Source organism: Mesocricetus auratus, unplaced genomic scaffold (genome assembly GCF_017639785.1).
Source record: "Mesocricetus auratus isolate SY011 unplaced genomic scaffold, BCM_Maur_2.0 Super-Scaffold_6723, whole genome shotgun sequence".
Classification (NCBI taxonomy): Eukaryota; Metazoa; Chordata; class Mammalia; order Rodentia; family Cricetidae; genus Mesocricetus; species Mesocricetus auratus.
This window is the reverse complement of record NW_024429183.1, coordinates 3,960,574-3,966,489: the sequence shown is the minus strand read 5'-3', so window position 1 is coordinate 3,966,489 and position 5,916 is coordinate 3,960,574.

The window sequence follows — 5,916 nt, the reverse complement described above, 5'->3', positions numbered from 1 at the left end:
GGGTGTGCTTTGTGTTATTTATTATGTGGTTGTGTTTCTATCTCCTCTGCTCTGTGAAGATGAGCCCCTGCATGTGGAGGACGTATAATTTGGAAATGAACCCGGCTTCCTTTGAACATTGTAAGAGACTAGGGGATTTCAGTGCTGCTTTAGTTGTGACTCTAATGACTGTGTTTACCCAGGAGTATTGTTCAGATCCTGATTGCCACACTGAATTCCTGCAACCTGAGATGTGTGTCAATTGGGGTAATTTGTTTAACAAAGAAAAAAAGCTGGAAATGGAGAAGTCTGGTTAGAGCCTGCAGTGGGTCCCCTTGATCAGAAGGACTGTGGCTGGGGGTGGAGCTCAGAGGGACTCTAGGTTTCATCCATCACATGTTTTACAAAACAAATATAAAAACAGCACTCTGGAGCCGAAGGCCGGAGGATTGCCACGAGTTTCAGACCACCCTGGGTTGCAGAGTGAGACTCTGTCTCAAAGAATCAAAAAGGAGGATCTGGAGAGATGGCTCAGAGGTTAAGAGCACTCGCAGCTCTTCCAGAAGTCCTGAGTTCGGTTCCCAGCAACCACATGGTGGCTCACAACCATCTGTAATGAGATCTGGTGCCCTATTCTGGCCTGCAGGGATACATGCATAATAAATAAATAAATCTTAAAAAAAAAAAAGAATCAAAAAGGAAACAGAATCTCCTCTCTCTCCGGGGGCCTGTGGGGCTGAGGCTGGCTCCCTGCCTGCAAGTTTTAACGAGGCTACCTGTGGACAAGCCAGTCACCATTGGGTGCCTTCAGGTAATCCAAATCTATAGAATGAAGGGACCTGCACACCTCACACCTGGAAGTTGCCTATCACACATTCCTCCCCTCAATATTCCCAGGTCATCAGTTCAGAGCCTAGCTTAGTGACCCTGCTGAATGTAACTACCATGCCACCCGACAGTCAGTGGTCAGTTGTCTGTGTTTATGAGCTTTCAGGGTGATGAGATGGGAAGAGGAAGCTTACTTAGTCTTTTGTGGGGTGACATGAATCACAGCCAAGTAGGGTGACCATCATTTGTGACATGGAGGAATGGGAGCATTGGCTCAGCAAAGCTGCTCTTACCTGAGGCTCACAGTCGTGGAGTCACCCATTCCATGGGGTGGGGGAAATCCCAAAAGTTAGTTAGTGTAGGGGTCTCTTTGACCTCCATGGCCAGCAGAGTATCAATCTGTATAAGGCAAGAAGGCAGTTGAGTAACTGGTGTTGGTTCAAACTTCAGGAGTCTGACCCTAAGTAGTTTGTTTTAGTCATATTTAAGCACAGCACAATTTGGTGAAGATGTTGCTGGTGATAATTAACTCAATCCTGGGTATACAATAAAGTACACAGTACACATGAATCTCCATATGGAACAAAGTAGACTAAGATCAGACAAGACTACATAGAAACTCTTTGTAAAGTACATGTGACACCTTCCAAAAAGATGGGTTCTATAGATGACTAAGAAAAACATGCTTATGAGAATCTGAGGGAGAAAAAAAAAAAAAGAATCTGAGGGAGGGAGGCTGGGTGTTGGTGGCACACGCCTTTAATCCCAGCACTCAGGAGGCAGAGGCAGGCAGATCTCTGTGAGTTCAAGACCAGCCTGGTCTACAAGAGCTAGTTCCAGGACAGCCTCCAAAGCCACAGAGAAACCCTGTCTCGAAAAACCCAAAAAAAAAAAAAAAAAAAAAAAAAAAACAGACTCTGAGGGAGGGTTGGGTGTGGTCTCTAACCACACAGATAGTCAAAAGGTCACCAAGCTATTAAACATGTCCACTCCCAGTCTTCTGGGCAGATAACAGGTTATGTATCCCTTCCCTTGAAGGAACAACCTTGTGTGTTTAACATTCCAGGTTTTCCTAGTGCTTATCTGTGAAGACAAGGAACAACTTGGGTTTCTCCCTACAGGCTCTTTCCCTCATGCTTCCTCTTGTCTTTGATACCCCTGATCTCTATCTCTCCATATGGTGACCTGATGTGAACATCTGACATGGAAACCAGAGGGAAGGTCCCCAGTGTAATGAGTGAAGGTTTCATGACTGTGTGTGTGTGTGGGGGGGGGTGTTTCAAGACTGGGTTTCTCTTTGTAGCCCTGGCTGTCCTGGAACTCACAGACCAGGCTGGACTGAAACTCACAGAGATCCACCTGCCTCTGCCTCCCGAGTGCTGGGATTAAAGGCGTGTGCCACTACTGCCTGGCAGGTCTCGTGACTTTTTATCCGAGCCTGAGAATCATGCATTGTCACTGTTGTATACCACTCCTGGGGGCAGTCACAGTTCTTCCTGCTGAAAGACAGGTCAGTGACATGGTGGACCTGTCCCTGAGTCCTAAGGACCTGTCTGCTGAGCCCAAGGCAGCAGAGAACAGAGGGTGCCACACACATCTTTACACTTCAGCAGGACTGCCCCAGATGCTTGACATAACTCTGCCTTTGGCTGTTCATGCAGGAACCTGCACCCAAGATCTGAGAGGCAGTGGGGCAGAAAGAAGTGATGTGTGGGTTGGTGACAGAGCTCAGTGTTAGAGCTCTGTGAATTCAAGGTCAGCCTGGTCTACATAGTAAGGTCCAGGAGAGCCATAGCTACATAGAGAAGCTCTGTCTCAAAAAAATAAAAATAAAAATAAAAAAAAATAAGCACTCAGAGGAAGGGGGTAAGCAATGAGAGATGGGGAGGATGGAAGAGCATGAGGAATGGAGGAGGCCTGTGCCCAGCCCAAGTCTCCAAAGGAAAGAATTGGACACTGGTGGGCACACAAAGGGGCCTGGGTCAGGCAGATGGCTCATGCCTGTGATCCCAGCACTCAGGAAGCTGAGGCAGGAGGATGGCAAGTTCCAGGCCAGCCGAGGCTGTGAGCAGACCCACGGAGACAGGAAGCACCTTGGTGACTGCCTGAAGGGGGGATGGTGAGAGGGAAGTGGGGACAGCTGTGCATCCCCATGACTGTATGAAAAATCATTAGGTTGCACACTTAAGGGTTGGGAAGACAGCGCAGTGGTTAAAAGCCCTTGCAGAAGATTCAAGATGGGTTCCCCGCAACCATAATCTGGTGACTCAACTGCCTCTGACTCTAGCTCTAGGGGATCAGCTGATGTCCTCTTCTGCCCTCTGTGGGCACTGCACTCCTGCCCCCCCCCACAAACTTCCACATAACTAAAAGTAAATAAATCTTTTTAAATTTTATGCACTTGCCAGGTCATGGTGGTGCACTCCTTTAATCCCAGCACTTGCTGTTGTTAAAATGTCTAGGTTTACCCAGTAAGGAGACACAAACCGTGACTCAACGATCCCACGTGGAGTTTATTGGTGGACAGGGAGGGAAAGGGGGGTGAGAGGTAACCAACCCGTGCAGAGCTGAGAGAGAGAGAGAGAGAGAGAGAGAGAGAGAGAGAGAAGGAGGAAAGAGGAGAGGAGATGGAGAGGAAGACGAGAGTAAGCAGGCAGGGGTCAGTCTTTTAAAGGGGTCCCTTTGTACCTGCGTGGTTCTCACAGAACTCTGCGCTGGCCAGAGTGTTGCCTGAGTGCATCTTGCCAGGTAACAGGGCAAGCCAGCTTAATGCCTAAACCTTTCACTTGGGAGGCAGAGGCAGGTGGATTTCTGTGAGTTCAAGGCCAGCCTGGTCTATAGAGTGAGTTCCAGGACAGGCTCCAAAGCTACAGAGAAACCGTGTCTCGAAAAACAAAAAACAAAAAAAAATTGTGTGCACTTAAAGAGTCTATTAGATAGTATATGAATTATATCTCAATAAAGCCATTTACAGAATTAAGCTAACTAAAGCAAAGGTGCACCTCATTCTTCTTGCCCTGTTGACTCTAAAGAACTACAGATTGTAAGCCAGGACTTTATTTGTTTGCTTAGGTTTTTTTTTTCAGGACAGGGTTTTTGTGTGTAGCCCTCGCTGTCCTGAAACTTGCTTTGTAGACCAGGCTGGCCTCGAACTCACAGAGATCCACCTGCTTCTGCCTCTCCAGTGCTGGGATTAAAGGTGCATGCCACCACCGCCCAGCTAAAGATTTCTTTCTTTTTTTTGGTTTTTCGAGACAGGGTTTCTCTGTATTGTCTTGGAGTCTATCCTGGAACTCGCTCTGTAGACCAGGATGGCCTCAAACTCACAGAGATCCACCTGCCTCTTGCCTACCGAGTGCTGGGATTAAAGGTGTACGCCACCAACACCCGGCTAAGATTTATTTCTAACATGGTGTTAAAGTGATATGGTTGGGCCTGGTGGTGGTGGTGGTGGTGCATACCTTTAATCCCAGCACTCGGAAGGCAGAGGCAGGCAGATCTCTGTGAGTTCGAGACCAGCCTGGTCTACAAGAGCTAGTTCTGGGACAGTCTCCAAAGCCACAGAGAAACCTGTCTCGAAAACAAACAAACAAACAAACAAAAAAAATGATATGGTTGGAGGCCAAGGAGATGGCTCAGGGTAGGGCTCATGTTGCCAAACCTAATGTCCTAAATTTGATCCCCAGGACCTTCATGGTAGAAAGAGAACTGACTCGTGGAAGTTGTCCTGGAAACTCCACAGGCACCTGGTGGCATGCGCCCCTTCCCTCACAATAAATAAAAATTTAAATGGAAGCTTGTGTGGTTGCCTCATGGTGCCCTCCAGGTGGCACTGTGGAGCAGCATGCCTCAGTTCTGGATCAGCTTGTGCTGGAGACACTCAGGACGGAGCCATTAGCCACTCCTGAGACTGATAGGTGTGTCTCTCTCTCCTAGCACAGCTCCCTGAAACCCTTCAGTGCTCACAGGCCTTCCTGGAACCCCTGCCAACAGCCAGATCTGTGCCTGCTTTATTCTAGTCAAGACACAGATCATAGGCCTTCTCCCAGGTAAGTTCAGGCTGCTGTGGTAGCCTGTGAGTCCAGGATTGAGGCTGGAGTGACCTCAGCGGGAGCTCACACCTGCTGCCCCACTAGGAGGATGACTCTCTCTGCTGCCCTTCCTGTTGATGCAGCAGGAAGCCCTGGGGTCTGGCTAGGGCCCTTTGAGCTGACCTCCAACATCCTGGCTGAGTTCCATAGATGGGTTTACCAGGCTGGCTCTGACAGTGATTCATTCCCCCAGGGCCTTTGGGTAGGCTGCCTATTCAGTCATCCAGAGGGGCTAAAAATACAGTTCTGACTCCAGTCTTCTGTGCTCCCGGCCTTTGTTCACCACTCCTGCTCATAGCTCAAAGCCTTGCTGGCACCTCCTGTTTTACAGTGGGGACTGGCCCCATCTCCCCGACGTGCACAGAGCCCAGGACTCTGAATTACTCTCTGCAGCAACTGGGGTTTAATTCTGCAGATTTGAGGAAAAAGACCACCCATCCAAATCATGACCAAATTAATTAAAGCAAACAATTATTTGAAGCTTTTTTAAAATTTGTGTACATAGTCTGTCTCTCCCTACAGGAAGGGTTCAAGGGATCAGCATTGGACATGGGGCAGATAAGGGTTTTTATAGATCAAGAGTAGGGGGTTGCCGGGCGTTGGTGGTGCACGCCTTTAATCCCAGCACTCAGGAGGCAGAGACAGGTGGATCTCTGTGAGGTCGAGGCCATCCTGGTCTACAGAGTGAGTTCCAGGACAGCCAGGACTGTTACACAGAGAAACCCAGTCTCGAAAAATCAAATAAATCCATTCAAATCTCTCTGTCTATGTCTCTCTTTCTTTCTCCTTATTTGTTAGTTTTTCTGGACAAGGTTTCTCTATGTATCCCTGACTCTTCTGAACTTCCTCTGTAGATCAAGCTGACCTTGAGTCTCCTTGTTTATGTGTAACCAGGCTGGCCCGGAAAGTCACTGTTGTTGAGGGTGGACACAGACTCTTGATACTTCTGCCTCAGCTTCGCAGGTGCTGAAATTACACGTGTGTGTTACCACACCCGATCTGTCTTTCTTCCTTTCTT